Raw genomic sequence first — 16,501 nt, forward strand, 5'->3', positions numbered from 1 at the left:
TCCCTACAGCCTGTACCAAATGGGTTCTGGGCATCAAAACTGGCATCAAAATGGGTAAACGGCCCATTTTCACAGATTTTAATAAGTAACTGATGTTTTTAAGGGGTTAAGTGACTTTGGGCCACTGATCTGACACAATTTTCCATGTAGGATGTATATTGGATCACAATATAATTATTATGTGATCCACTTTTCCCGATGGAGCGCAATGCTCGATGATATATAGTTGGAAAAATTAATAATGATCATCCATCATGACTATTGTCCCTTGTAGATATAATAGTCAGGTTTGATTGAGTAATCGATCAGTCTAGAAATACTGTAACTATGATACAATGATGTGTATACTCTTTGTAGGTAGACCGCTAATAGCTGAACCGTGCATACCAGGATATGGATGATATGGCCATGCATACAAGGATATGGATGAAGGAGGCATGCATACAAGGATGGGGATGATGAACCATGCATACCAAGATGAGGATGAGGAACCATGCATACCAGGATAGAGAAGAAGGGGCCATACATACAAGGATGGGTATGAGGAACTATGCATACCAAGATGAGGATGAGGAACCATGCATACAAGGAGGGGGATGAAGGGACCATGCATACAAGGATGGGGATGAGAAGTCATGCATACAAGGATAGGGATGAGATGGCTATACATACCAAGATAGGGATGAGATGGCCATGCATACAAGGATAGGGATGAGGGACCATGCATACCAGGATAAGGATGAGGAGGCCATGCATACAAGGATAGGGATGAAGGGGCCATGCATACAAGGACAGGGATGAGAAGGCCATGCATACCAGGATAGGGATGAGGAGCCATGGATACAGTTGTGGCCAAAAGTATTGACACCCCAGCAATTCTGTCAGAAAATACTCAGTTTCTTCCTGAAAATGATTGCAAACACAAATTCTTTGGTATTATTATCTTCATTTAATTTGTCTTAAATGAAAAAACACAAAAAGAATTGTCCTAAAGCCAAATTGGATATAATTCCACACCAAACATAAAAAAGGGGGTGGACAAAAGTATTGGCACTGTTCGAAAAATCATGTGATGCTTCTCTAATTTGTGTAATTAACAGCACCTGTAACTTACCTGTGGCACCTAACAGGTGTTGGCAATAACTAAATCACACTTGCAGCCAGTTGACATGGATTAAAGTTGACTCAACCTCTGTCCTGTGTCCTTGTGTGTACCACATTGAGCATGGAGAAAAGAAAGACCAAAGAACTGTCTGAGGACTTGAGAAACCAAATTGTGAGGAAGCATGAGCAATCTCAAGGCTACAAGTCCATCTCCAGAGACCTGAATGTTCCTGTGTCTACCGTGCGCAGTGTCATCAAGAAGTTTAAAGCCCATGGCACTGTGGCTAACCTCCCTAGATGTGGACAGAAAAGAAAAATTGACAAGAGATTTCAGCGCAAGATTGTGCGGATGTTGGATAAAGAACCTCGACTAACATCCAAACAAGTTCAAGCTGCCCTGCAGTCCGAGGGTACAACACAGTGTCAACCCGTACCATCCATCTGCATCTGAATGAAAAGGGACTGTATGGTAGGAGACCCAGGAAGACCCCACTTCTTACCCCGAGACATAAAAAAGCCAGGCTGGAGTTTGCCAAAACTTACCTGAAAAAGCCTAAAACGTTTTGGAAGAATGTTCTCTGGTCAGATGAGACAAAAGTAGAGCTTTTTGGACAAAGGCATCAACATAGAGTTTACAGGAGAAAAAAAGAGGCATTCAAAGAAAAGAACACAGTCCCTAAAGTCAAACATGGCGGAGGTTCCCTGATATTTTGTGGTTGCTTTACTGCCTCTGGCACTGGACTGCTTGACCGTGTGCATGGCATTATGAAGTCTGAAGACTACCAACAAATTTTGCAGCATAATGTAGGGCCCAGTGTGAGAAAGCTGGGTCTCCCTCAGAGATTATGGGTCTTCCAGCAGGATAATGGCCCAAAACACACTTCAAAAAGCACTAGAAAATGGTTTGAGAGAAAGCACTGGAGACTTCTAAGGTGGCCAGCAATGAGTCTAGACCTGAATCCCATAGAACACCTGAGGAGAGATCTAAAAATGGCAGTTTGGAGAAGGCACCCTTCAAATATCAGGGACCTGGAGCAGTTTGGCAAAGAAGAATGGTCTAAAATTCCAGCAGAGCATTGTAAGAAACTCATTGATGGTTACCGGAAGCGGTTGGTTGCAGTTATTTTGGCTAAAGGTTGTGCAACCAAGTATTAGGCTGAGGGTGCCAATACTTTTGTCTGGCCCATTTTTGGAGTTTTATGTGAAATGATCAATGTTTTGCTTTTTGCTTCATTCTCTTTTGTGTTTTTTCATTTAAGACAAATTAAATGAAGATAATAATACCAAAGAATTTGTGATTGCAATCATTTTCAGGAAGAAACTGAGTATTATCTGACAGAATTGCAAGGGTGTCAATACTTTTGGCCACAACTGTACAAGGATGGGATGAGGAGCCATGCATACAAGGATAGGGATGAGGGAGCCATGCATACATGGATGGGATGAGGAGCCATGCATACAAGGATAGGGATGAGGGCCATGCGAACAAGGATACGGATGAGGAGGCCGTGCATACCAGGATAGGGATGAGAAGCCATGCATACCAGGATAGGGATGAGGAGACCATGCATACAAGGATAGGGATGAGAAGCCATGCATACCAGGATAGGGATGAGGAGGCCGTGCATACCAGGATAGGGATAAGAAGTCATGCATACCAGGATAGGGATGAGGAGACCATGCATACCAGGATAGGGATAAGAAGTCATGCATACCAGGATAGGGATGAGGAGACCATGCATACCAGGATAGGGATGAGGAGACCATGCATACAAGGATAGGGATGAGAAGCCATGCATACCAGGATAGGGATGAGGAGACCATGCATACCAGGATAGGGATGAGGAGACCAAGCATACCAGGATAGGGATGAGAAGCCATGCATACCAGGATAGGGATGAGGAGACCATGCATACCAGGATAGGGATGAGGAGACCATGCATACAAGGATAGGGATGAGAAGCCATGCATACCAGGATAGGGATGAGGAGACCATGCATACCAGGATAGGGATGAGGAGACCAAGCATACCAGGATAGGGATGAGAAGCCATGCATACCAGGATAGGGATGAGGAGACCATGCATACCAGGATAGGGAAGAGGAGACCATGCATACCAGGATAGGGATGAGGAGACCAAGCATACCAGGATAGGGATGAGAAGCCATGCATACCAGGATAGGGATGAGGAGACCATGCATACCAGGATAGGGATGAGGAGACCATGCATACCAGGATAGGGATGAGGGGACAATGCATACCCGGCTTATACTCGAGTCAATAAGATTTCCCAGCTTTTTTGTGGCAAAATTAGGTGCCTAGGCTTATACTCGGGTCGCCTTAGATATGAGTGTATACAGTACATTTTTTTTCGATGCTGAAGCTACAAAAAAACCCCACAATCTTGTTTTTTTGATATTTTCTCATTGAATTTACTGATCTAGCTGATTAATTTTATCTACTGATACATTAGACTTTAATGGATACGGCAATAACAAATATGTTTTATTTTTAATTGGGGAAAAAGGAGTTGATCGCTTATATACTGCAATATCACAGTATTGCAGTTTATAGCGAAAGAAACATCTAGCTATGGCGAGCCTCCACCCTTCTCTACCTTTATAAAGAAGAACCCATTAGAATCTATGGGGCTGTTTACATGTCCAGTTTTTTTTGTGGACCGTGTGTCTGTGGAAAAATTACGGAGACACATCTGTTTTCCACAGGCATCAAGGATGAAAAGTACCAATACACGCCTACTAAAATTCCCAGGCAGCACATGGATGGTAAGAGTGTGCCATCAATGTGCTGTCTGTGATTAACCTCTTTCATAGTGGCAGGTCAGTTTTAGCATTTAGTTACCATGCAAAAAAAAACAAAAAAACAACAACTGTGAAATTTTTTTTGCAATTTCACTGCACTTGGAATATATTTCCCCTTCTCTAGTACACAGTATGTTAAAACCAATAGTGTCATTCAAAAGTACAACTTGTCCTGCAAAAAACAAGCCCTCACATGGCCACATTGACTGAAAAACAAAAAAGTTATGGCTCTGGGAAGAAGGTGAGCAGAAAATGAAAAAGCAAAAACGAAAATACCTCTGGTCATGAAGGGGTTAGCTTTGCAAAATATTAATTTATTGTTTCATTAGTGAGCATCACTAATGAAACATTGTTGGTAAAAACTGATGAGACTAGGATTCAAAACACTTGATGACATTTGTACCATTTACAAAAATTATTGAACGAGGCCTAATATTGAGTGTTGATGATTGTGGTGGAAGCTGAATTCTGCAACAAAGGGCATCTTTGGACCTTGTAACAAGACAATGATTGAAAGCAAAGCCTCAACATCCACCAAGGCTTGATTTCAAAAGTAGTCCTTGAAAATTATCAAGTGGCCATAAGTCACCTGACTTGAGCCCCACAGAAAATTTTCGAAGGAAAGTGAAGATGGGGGTTCCAGCATACAGACCATGAATACAACATTTACAAGAATCATGGATGCTTGAATGAGGCTTTACTCATTATAATGTGAGATAGAAACTGCATTGCAAAGCGTCCAAGCTAATTTCATACAAGATTTCCTTCTATGTTTATTTGTTTTTCAGTTCTGTAATTCCAATTTTTGCTAAATAGGAAGAAAAATTAAATTATTACAATCCCTTACCTTACAACCTTTCTTCTTCACCTGCTACCTGCAGGTTCAAACACTAATCGCAGCCTTTATAAGAGCCTGTGCTCATTGCCTCAAGATAACCATGAGATAAGCAAATCCTCCTGTCTTGTTTCAAGGTTTCCCATATAACCCTTAGTTACTTTCTGCGCCCCTGATATAACATCCTTAGGCATTATTGTCTAACGATAAATACTGTAAACGAAATCGCTGGAATCAGTCACGTTATATAATTAATATAATAATAATAATAATTTTTATTTATATAGCGCCAACATATTCCACAGCGCTTTACAAATTATAGAGGGGACTTGTACAAACAATAGACATTACAGCATAACAGAAATCACAGTTCAAAACAGATACCAGTAGGAATGAGGGCCCTGCTCGCAAGCTTACAAACTATGAGGAAAAGGGGAGACACGAGAGGTGGATGGTAACAATTGCTTTAGTTATTTGGACCAGCCATAGTGTAAGGCTCGGGTGTTCATGAAAAGCTGCATGAACCAGTTAACTGCCTAAGTATGTAGCAGTACAGACATAGAGTGCTATTAACTGCATAAAGTGTATGAAAACATGATATATAATATATGTTTGATGTTCAGGTTCACATAGTATATATAAACAAATTCACACTATTATGCATGTATTGAGACTCCAGCAAGTTTGACTAATCACATGGTGTATACTATACCTGTTAACAACGCCTCCTAATCATGCATGGTCACATGTGATTTGCTGTTGTGATTTAAATACTATTCCAGTGTCAGTAAGAAGTATACTATGACTAAGGGTACCGTCTCACAGTGGCACTTTGATCGCTGCGATGGTACGATCCGTGACGTTCCAGCGATATCCATACGATATCGCTGTGTCTGACACGCAGCAGCGATCAGGGACCCTGCTGAGAATCGTACATCGTAGCAGATCATTTGGAACTTTCTTTCGTCGCTGGATCTCCCGCTGTCATCGTTGGATCGGTGTGTGTGACACCGATCCAACGATGCATTCGCTTGTAACCAGGGTAAACATCGGGTTACTAAGCGCAGGGCCGCGCTTAGTAACCCGATGTTTACCCTGGTTACCAGTGTAAAATGTAAAAAAACAAACAGTACATACTCACCTTCGCGTCCCCCGGCGTCCGCTTCCTGCACTGACTGAGCGCCGGCCCTAACAGCAGAGCGGTGACGTCACCGCTGTGCTCTGCTTTCGCTTTACGGCCGGCAGTCAGTCAGTGCGGGAAGCAGACGGCAAGGGACCTGACGGACACCGGAATGTGAGTATGTACTGTTTGTTTTTTTTTACATTTACACCGGTAACCAGGGTAAACATCGGGTTACTAAGCGTGGCCCTGCGCTTAGTAACCCGATGTTTACCCTGGTTACCCGGGGACTTCGGCATCGTTGGTCGCTGGAGAGCTGTCTGTGTGACAGCTCCCCAGCGACCACACTACGACTTACCAACGATCACGGCCAGGTCGTATCGCTGGTCGTGATCGTTGGTAAATCGTTTTGTGAGACGGTACCCTAAGGGTGGTATGTCGTGAGAAATGCGTGAGTGAATTAATCATGGCAAAGATCATGGTAACTTTTATGCGTAGTAATACCTATGAAACTTTTTAGGCTAGGATCACACAACCGAATTTGCTATCCGTCACAGCAATTCACGAGTTACCAGTGACGTGCTACTCGATGCGTTCGCCGCTCTGCTCCTGCCCGTGTCGTGCTACCACGCTGAGTCCTAATTCAGCTCTTCCAGCTCTGCTGCATATCCCTACTTTCTCTGCCTGGCTATAGGGAGGAGCCCCTGATCCTGTTGTATCCTGAAGGATTTTATTTCTCCAGCTTATTCCCAGGCAGTAGTGGGTTTATTAGGCAACTCGCCTGAATGTAGGTTCCTAATAGCTTGTCTCTAGTTCCTATTTGTGCATATTCGTTCTCTCACCTGTTGTTAATCAGGCTCATTTTCTGTTTATTCTGATTTCTCCGCTCCTGTCCTCGGCTATATTGAATCTGTGCTGACTACCCTGACCTCGGATTGTCTGTCCAGGTCTTTGCCCTCATGTGCCTCGTACCATGTTTCTGACCCTCTGGTCAGCTTCTGCTAACCCGAGAACTGTCCTGGAATGGTAGCTGGTGGCTACCTGCCACCAAGCCTATCCTCACCATTTGAGGATTTAGTGAATACCAGGTAGTTGCTTAGTTGGGCATCTCCAGAGTCAGCCCGGCCCATGGCATAGTGGATCATCACCCACCAGCGTTACAGTACGTTCAGGCCATGGACCCCACTAACAAATTGGAACCCAGAGATCCCACATCTAATTTGTAGGAACTGTTCCAGGAGGTGTGCTCTCAATGTGAGCGTCAGGACCAGATGATGCAGGCCATCAATGTGGTGCCAACCCAGCTGCATGGTCTTTCTGCCGCAATGTCCACCCTGCCTTCTGCCTCTACCATGTCTTGCCAACCCTACTCAACCCTACTCAAGATTGTCAGCCTCCCTGAGGAAGTGTTAAGATTCAGCTTACACTTCCGTCCTGCTACAATGGAGACCCCAAGGAGAGCCTCGGCTACATGAATCAGTGTCAGATCCATTCCACACTCCACGTTCACCGCTTTCCTTTGGACCAGATAGCTTTTATGGTCTTTCTGCTGTCTGAACAAGCCCTGGCCTAAGCAAATCCCATTAGTGAGCATGGTGGTCCAGAGATCCGTGATGTTGGAAGGTTCCTGGTGATGTTCCGAGTGGTATTCGAAATTCCAGGCTGCACCTCCTCAGCTGCTTCATCCTTTTTGTCTCTAAAGCAGAGCAAGAACACCATTGTCCAGTATGCCTTATGCCCCTGTACCTTGGAGCTTTCATGGAATGAAGAATCCCTGGTGGCAACCTTCTGATCAGGCCTGTCTGGTTGAATCAAGCATGAGTTGGTAGGCAGAGATCTACCATCCTCGCTGGATGTCCATATACTCCTGGCCACTACAATACATTTTGGCTTCCATGAGCGAATCATGGAACAAGCTTCAGTGTCTCTTTGTGCCAGAAAACTAACCAGAGTGGCTCCATACTTCCTGTTCCCTTTGCTACCACAAGTGGCACCATCAGCTACTGAGCCATTGCAAGTTGAGCAGGCCAACTTTTTGTGCAGGAATGACAGCGGAGGCACAGAGAAAATGTATACATTTACTGTGGAGGCAAGGGACAATTTGTTCACTAGTGCCCTGTGACATGGGAAACTCTAGCACTTAGGGTTGGTCGGAGAATATTCACCTTCATTCAAACTTGCACCCTAGTACCTCAGTCCATACGAAATCCTCAGTTAACTTAATCTGGTGACCTGTTGTCTTCACCTCCCTGTGAATCTATGGATCCCTAACACCTTTCATGTCTCTCTCCTGAAGCCAGTTGTCCTGAATCGCTTCTTGAAGCCCCATGCTACCTCTGTTCATGAGGCTCTCTCGGACATCTTTGAGATTAGGATATTAAAAAGATTCAGGGGAGGACCTTCTTACTGGTAGACTGGAAGGGCTGTGGAGCGATCCTGGGAGCCTGCAGAGAACATCTGTTCCCCTGTTATCTTGGAAAGGTTTCTCCATTTGTACTGCACCGAAGATAGTGGTGCAGTACAAACGGAGCAGACAGGAGGGAAATTAGAGTACCAAGCCGAAGGTCAGAGCCACAAGCCGACAATTAGCACAGAGTCACAAGGCAAAGCACAGAACGAGAAAACAGATCGAGTCATACACAAGAAAGCAACCAGACAACAGTATGCAAGCACACCAGGGAGTCAAACACACAGCCAAGACAGATGTATCATTGACAAGGATCCCCAGATGAAGGTGGGTAAATATAGCCCTCCCCAAACCACAGGGAGGCTATACAAATTAACCACAAGAGGATAGTGAAGGAACCCTGTCCACAACCATGACAGGAGTGCTGTAAGGAGGGTACTGTGACAGCAGTAATGTGCACGCATTCCGAGCATCATGGTACTCACTGCGCTTGCATTCTGCTGCTTCCCGTGCTGAGTTCTCATGCAGCTCTTCCAGCTCTGCTGCATGTTCATTCTGTCTCCTCCTGGCTATAGGGAGGTGAAGTCAGATCCTGCAGGAACTTAGCACAGTTGTGTATTGCAGGGTTTAACTTCCCCAGCCTATCCCTAGGCAGCAGTGGGTTTGTTGGGCAGCTTCTCCCACATCTCTTTCCCTTAAAGTAGGTTGCTAGCAGCTTGTCTCTAGTTCCTGTTTGTGCATATTTGTTCTGTCTCCCCTGTTACTGACCTGGCTTGTTTACTGTTTATCTTGATCTCTTCACTCCTGACCTGGCTATGTATATTGAACCTGTGCTGCCTGCCCTGTCTTTGAATTGTCTGACCCCATCTTTGCTTTCATCCTGCTGTTCCCCATACCCATGTCTCTGACTCTCCAGTAAGCTGATGCAGATCTGGTCCCAACCCCACTATATGGACAGTATTTGCCATAATCAGTTTATTCACTCTGTACAGAAAAAAAGAAGCATCATTCATTAACCAAGCTACCCAATTTATTATTATATCGAGATATAGTTAAATTTGTGAACAAGGGTAGTGTAATATATGTATACAGGTGAAAAGTGAGCCCCCCTAAAGTCAATGTTACTGGTGGGCCCTTGGTACCCCAGTCCTGCACTGGACACAGTCACGTGTGGATTACTTTTATACGCATGCACTATAAATGCACTATTACATACAGTAAAAATGAGCATCATTTTCATACTCTTTGGGTGATTACCGACATTATTACATTAACGAGATCACACATACACACTGTATGTGACACATACAGTAGGATATACAGTATACGCACACACATGTACAGTATGTGTGAGCTGTGTGTATATACATGTATGTGTACTTTGCTTATATACATGTATTTGTGTGATGTGTATATATGTTATGGAAATTTGGTTTTGGATGAATCTATCCCCGTGTGTGCTGCGGCCGTTCCCAATTATCTGATCAGATATGTTGAGCGCTCAAGAAAGAATGACTCTGACACGAAAGTGACAGTATAACATTCCATCCAGATCAGACTGGTTTATTCTTTGATACATAGTTTTATAGATGCGTATAAAAGGGGGTGGTTAGTAAATTAACATACAATTTAGCTATTATTTCATTGGCTGACTGAGTACATAATATATTTAACTGAGTACATGGCATATTCTGACTAGAGTCTACCAAACAAGCTGATTTAGCACTCTTGGAAGCATCTGTCACCCTTGTCCTGCTATTTCAGCAAGATTTAGCGATATTCTTAGACATTAGTTTAGGACATCTGGCCTAAGTTCCTGTTTTAGGGTGTCTGGAAAGTACCAAGGAACCATCTGACCTAGCTCATGTGGTCAAGTTGAGCAATTGATTATAAACTAGCAGAGTATATAGATATATATTTGCTTTTATGTGAGTATATATGATTAAAGGAGTATACATGCAAGTAAGATCTATATGATATATATATTTCTATCACAAGCCCCCTTAGATATCAATTGCCCTAATCCTAGCCTCCTGTCCCAAAGCGCTGCAACTCTTTTGTGCTGCCGGTGAACTGACGTATGCCTAGCACACACGCCCTACTCCGTACAGACCTTTCGCAAATGGGCGGTCAGGAGATCTGTCCCTAAAGGGGGTAGAAGCACGCATAGTCTCATATTGGCGAACTTGTTCAATCAGTTCCACATATTCATCATCAGGGTAGGAGGTGTCATCAGGTGGGTGAATCTGAATTCGGATAGGTTTGTCCAGGAGGAGATGTGGCATCAGGTTTGTAATTTCCTTGACTGTCTTTTCCATCATCCTGCGGATACAGGGGATTACACAGCAACCAGAAATGATCACAAGGCTGGCTGCCCCAACCTGTGCTAGCATCCTTTGCCACCCACTCATCCACCCAAAGTACTGGTCCCAAGGATCTTTTACTCCTGAATTCTGTTTCAATTCCTCTGATAGCTCAGTGAGTTTCTGGGATGTAGGTGCAACAGGTGTCTTTAATCATCTTACAAACACCTCCTTTCTCAGCTAGAAACATGTCTAAGGCCATCCTAATCTGGAATGCCATGATGGAAATGGGGCCCAACTAGTCTGCCAGACCTTTCAGAGCATCTCGGGTGTAGTAAACAAATCTCTGCTGGTTGTAATAGACGTAATTTATCCAATCAACATTTTTGTTCACAGTTATTATCAGCAACAATGACTCAAATCCTGCCTTGACCTGGTCTCTGGCCTTTTATTCATCAGGTACCCCCCTAGGCACACCTATGGTGTCTATATAAACATGTGGATCGAAACTGCCTTTTGGAGCACTTGCCCTTTTTGGTCTGTTCACTGCAGTACTGGGTGAGGACTCATGGGTGTAGGGAAAAAGGTGGAAGGGCATCAGAATTTTTGCCCGAGCACATTGGCCTACCCAAACACCTTCCAGTCTACTACGTATCTTCATATCACCACAGATCCAGTATATGTCACCCAGGGAAGCCACATGATTAATTAGGTTGTCAGTGGTTGTACTGTACTCTGAGCAAAACCCCTTGGTGAAGTTTTTTACATCCCTGCCAGTCCCTGTGCTTGTGTAACAGTTGTAATTACCAGGGTATATTGTTATTCCAGTCCCTGAGGGTGTATCTTTTGTCATGAGTGGGTACTTAGACTCCCAGTCTTCACAGGATGCAGAATGAGATGAGTTAGTGTATATACTGAGGAAACAGGCCTGCTGGGATTCTGGGATGTCAAGTGGCACTGTGCCCAGATGGGGTCTGGCTCTGGCACATGCATAACAGCGACTCCCATTATGTTGTTGGGCTGCGTTCTTACCCATTCTAGCCAGTAATTGGTTTCAGAAAACCCAGTCTCTACTGCTAAAGTCTCCTCATAAGTTGGGTCTGTCAGTACCATTATGTTACTAGGGATCTCCTGAGTCACATTGGGCTTGTCAGCTACATTTGCCAGCTTGAATTTTCCTGAGTACTGTACGGGAGGACGAGGCTCACCACTTGAAGATGTGCTGCTCATTATATAGGTACCGGCATCACCTGGGGAGGGGTTTTCAATGCTAAGTATGAGGTGGTTGCATTCTCCCCTGGTTCTGCACCCCTTCCTGAAAGCCTGCTTTGTAAGGCGCATACGGTCAAGTAGTGATTTGCCATCTTTATCTTTCCTGTTTGGGGCTGACGGGGGTTTGTATCCCCAACTGTCACCAGTGTTCCATGCTGCCACTCCCCAGTATTCATGTTTGTCTCCCCAATAGTTATCGGCAACACAAATATACTGAGTCCCATGCCCCAAGCTGTCCAGCAGTGTGGATGGGCAGTGTACTACATCGCAGTAATCAAACACGTATGTAATTATGTGGGCTGATGTATCGAACCAGAAAATGGTGTAGCCCCCATCCTTGGTGATCTCCCCTCCCAGATGTGGGGCACGTGGGGCTCTTACCCCCAGAACACATATCACACAGAGGATATACAGGATCATTCTGGCTTAGGCGTATCTTCTGGTACGGGAGGCTTCTTGCAGTGCGATGCATGGATCCAAGTGAGTCTTCCCTCTAGTTTCACAGAGGTTGGTGTCGTCAGCAGCACTTGGAAGGGACCGTTAAATCTGGGGTCGAGCGTCCTCCTCACAAGCTTCTTCACCAACACCCAGTCTCTTGGTTTCAAGGAGTGCATACCGGGTACCGATCATGGATCTGGTAATGAGGAGAAAACTCGAGAATGGACATCAGCTACCTTTTTGGTCAGTTGAATTACGTAAGTTTCATATTGCATTGCCAGCTGCTGAGGGACAAATACCCCTAACCTGGGGCTAGACCCAAACAGAATCTCATGTGGTGACAGCTTTTCTGGGCCCCGGGGGGTGTGCCTTACACTAAACTGTGCGATTGGGAGTGTTTCATGCCATGGTTTGCGTGTCTCTTGGGCAACTTTCAACATCCTGTTCTTAAGTGTCCCATTCAGTCTTTCTACTTTCCCGCTACTCTGAGGGTGGTAGGGAGTGTGTAGGCCTAAGTCTGACCCTACTGCTTACCAGATCTCCCTTGTGAGGTTTGCTGTGAATGCGGGTCCCTGATCACTCTCTATCACTTCTGGGACCCCATATCTGCACACAATCTCTGAGAGTAGCTTCCTTGCAGTAGTCTTTGCTGACTGATTCCTCACTGGGAAAGCTTCTGGCCATCCTGAAAACACGTCCATGACCACAAGGGCATATTCGAATCCTCCACTTGGCGGCATCTGGATGTGGTCTATCTGTTTCCTCTGGAAGGGGTACAGTGGTCTGGCAAGATGATGTGGGGGAACTTTCTCCATTCTTCCGGGGTTGCATTTGCTGCAGGTCAAACAGCTGCTAGTGAACTTGGCTGTTAGGGTGGAGATCCCTGGAGCGAACCAGTAAGCACCGATCAGATCATTCATCTGTGTCTTTGATCTGTGCGTGGGCCCATGTGCCAACTGGACCACCATAGGGTACATGCTTTCGGGGTAAACAGGGTTTGTAGTCCATTGCGTATACCCTTCCTTCTTGATGTGTTGCACCCTTCCGCATCCAACTCTCCTTCTCCTCCTTTGGAGCTTGCTCCTGCAACTTCTTAAACAGATCCCAAGACGTCATCTTGTCTGGTGTTTTGTCCTCAGTTGCCACGTAGTAGCCGTCTGGCTCTACGACCTCTCCCACTTCTCCATATTGTCTTCCTTTGGCCGCTTCTTTGGCTGCCATATCCGCCATGTTCTTGCCCTGTGCCTCTACTGTGTTCAGTTTTCCATGTGCTTTGACTTTTAGTACTCCCACCATTTTTGGAAGTTGAAGTGCGCTCAGCAGGTCCTTAATGGCTCCATGATGTTTCATGGTTGTCCCGCTTGCTGTGATGAAGTACCTCGCAGCCCAGATGGGTCCAAAGTCGTGTGCTATGCCATGCGAATACCTTGAATAGGTGTATATGTTCGCAGTTTTGCCTTCTGCAATCTGGCAGGCTACCAGCTATGAGTTCTGCTTCCTGGGCTGACAGGCTAGGTGGCAGACTTCTGGACCAATGGATTTCTTGATTGCTGGTTACTGCACATCCTATGTGGAATCTTCCTTCATCATCTGCAAATCCTGAGCCATCTACATAGAGGATCAACTCTGGGTTGGCCAGTGGATCTTCTGCCACATTGGGTAATCCTGCTGTTTCCTGTTGCATAATAAATAATAATAATAATTTTTATTTATATAGCGCCAACATATTCCGCAGCGCTTTACAACTTATAGAGGGGACTTGTACAGACAATAGACATTACAGCATAACAGAAATCACAGTTCAAAACAGATACCAGGAGGAATGAGGGCCCTGCTCGCAAGCTTACAAACTATGAGGAAAAGGGGAGACACGAGAGGTGGATGGTAACAATTGCTTTAGTTATTTGGACCAGCCATAGTGTAAGGCCCGGGTGTTCATGTAAAGCTGCATGAACCAGTTAACAGCCTAAGTATGTAGCAGTACAGACACAGAGGGCTATTAACTGCATAAAGTGTATGAGAACACGATGCAAGGAACCTGATTATGTGTTTTTTTTTTTTCTATTTTTAATAGGCCACACAGGGATAGTTAGGTTAATGCGTTGAGGCGGTAGGCCAGTCTGAACAAATGCATTTTTAGGGCACGCTTAAAACTGTGGGGATTGGGGATTAATCGTATTAACCTAGGTAGTGCATTCCAAAGAATCGGCGCAGCACGTGTAAAGTCTTGGAGACGGGAGTGGGAGGTTCTGATTATTGAGGATGCTAACCTGAGGTCATTAGCGGAGCGGAGGGCACAGGTAGGGTGGTAGACTGAGACCAGAGAGGAGATGTAGGGTGGTGCTGAGCCATGGAGTGCTTTGTTGATGAGGGTAGTAGTTTTGTACTGGATTCTGGAGCGGATGGGTAGCCAGTGTAATGACTGGCACAAGGTAGAGGCATCGGTGTAACGGTTGGTGAGGAATATGATCCTGGCAGCAGCATTCAGGACAGATTGGAGCGGGGAGAGTTTGGTAAGAGGGAGGCCGATTAGTAGAGAGTTACAATAGTCCAGACGGGAATGAATAAGAGAAACAGTAAGAGTTTTTGCAGAGTCGAAAGTAAGAAAAGGGCGAATTCTAGAAATGTTTTTGAGATGCAGATAAGAAGAGCGAGCCAGTGATCGGATGTGGGGGGTGAATGAAAGCTCGGAATCAAGGATGACCCCAAGGCAGCGGGCATGTTGCTTTGGAGTAATGATTGAACCGCACATGGAGATGGCAATGTCAGGCAAAGGTAGGTTAGTAGAGGGAGAGAACACGAGGAGTTCAGTTTTTGACAGGTTCAGTTTCAGATAGAGGGAGGACATGATGTTAGAGACAGCGGTAAGACAATCACTGGTGTTTTCTAAGAAGGTTGGAGTGAAAGCAGGAGAAGAGGTGTATAATTGGGTGTCATCAGCATAGAGATGGTACTGGAACCCAAATCTACTGATTGTTTGTCCAATAGGGGCAGTATACAAAGAGAAGAGGAGGGGGCCTAGGACTGATCCTTGAGGAACCCCAACAGTAAGGGGAAGGTGAGAGGAGGAGGAACCAGCAAAACATACAGTGAAGGATCGGTCAGAGAGATAGGAGGAGAACCAAGAGAGAACGGTGTCCTTGATGCCAATGGAGCGGAGCATAGTGAGGAGGAGCTGATGATCCACAGTGTCGAATGCTGCGGAAAGATCCAATAGAATTAGCATGGAGTAGTGACCATTAGATTTAGCTGTTAGTAGATCATTAGAGACTTTAGTGAGGGCAGTTTCAGTAGAGTGTAAAGAGCAGAAGCCAGATTGAAGAGGGTCGAGAAGAGAGTTATCTGAGAGATAGCGGGTAAGACGGGAGTGGACCAGGCGTTCCAGGAGTTTAGAGATGAAGGGAAGATTAGAGACAGGTCTATAATTAGCGGCACAGTTTTGGTCGAGGGAGGGTTTTTTAAGTAATGGATGTATGATGGCATGCTTAAATGAGGAGGGAAAAATACAGGAAGTGAGGGAAAGGTTGAATATTTTTGTTAGGCGAGAGGTGACAGCCGGGGAAAGGGACTGGAGGAGATGTGATGGAATGGGGTCACTGGTGCAAGTGGTCGGGCGAGAAGATGCAATGAGCCTGCTTACTTCTTCTTCCGGAACTGGTTCAAAGTCATAGAGTGAACTAGATGCAGTGGGGGAGGGAGGACAGTGCCTGGTATGAAGAGATTGGGAGATGATTTCCTGTCGAATGTGGTCAATTTTTTCTTTGAAGTAATTGGCCAGATCGTCAGCGTGGAGATCTGTGGTTGGGGCCTGCTCTCTTGGGTTGAGTAGGGACTGGAAGGTGTCGAAGAGACGTTTAGGGTTATTGGACAGTGAGGTGATGAGGGTGTTGAAATAGGTTTGTTTGGAGAGGTGAAGGGCAGAGTTGTATGTTTTTAGCATGAACTTATAATGGATGAAATCTTCGGGTAGATTAGATTTTCTCCACAGACGTTCGGCGCACCTGGAGCATCGCTGCAGGAAGCGTGTTTGCAGCGTGTGCCACGGTTGTCGCCGTCTGTGTCGAGTTGCTCTATGTATAGGAGGAGCAGCTTTATCCAGGGCACTTTGCAGGGTTTCATTGTAATGTTTCAGAGCAGAATCAGGACATGAGATGGAGGAGATTGGGGCCAATGAGGAATGCAAGTTCCTCATAAGTTTCT

The 16,501-nt window shown here is 45.2% G+C and overlaps 1 protein-coding gene across 2 annotated transcripts in view; it reads right to left on the reverse strand.

The window, feature by feature from the left end:
• LOC143816807 (retinol dehydrogenase 7-like) overlaps positions 1-8,898 on the reverse strand; it is a 54,771-nt gene extending 45,873 nt beyond the window's left edge. The window contains exon 1 of one of the 2 annotated variants that reach the window (XM_077297665.1): positions 8,774-8,898. The gene's annotated coding sequence lies outside the window, so the exon portion shown is untranslated. Of the gene's footprint in view, positions 1-4,773; positions 4,899-8,773 lie in introns of those variants that run through there. The other variant, XM_077297664.1, reaches the window with a different exon arrangement.
• Positions 8,899-16,501: the final 7,603 nt, after the last annotated feature.

Source organism: Ranitomeya variabilis, chromosome 3 (assembly GCF_051348905.1).
Source record: "Ranitomeya variabilis isolate aRanVar5 chromosome 3, aRanVar5.hap1, whole genome shotgun sequence".
Classification (NCBI taxonomy): domain Eukaryota; kingdom Metazoa; phylum Chordata; class Amphibia; order Anura; family Dendrobatidae; genus Ranitomeya; species Ranitomeya variabilis.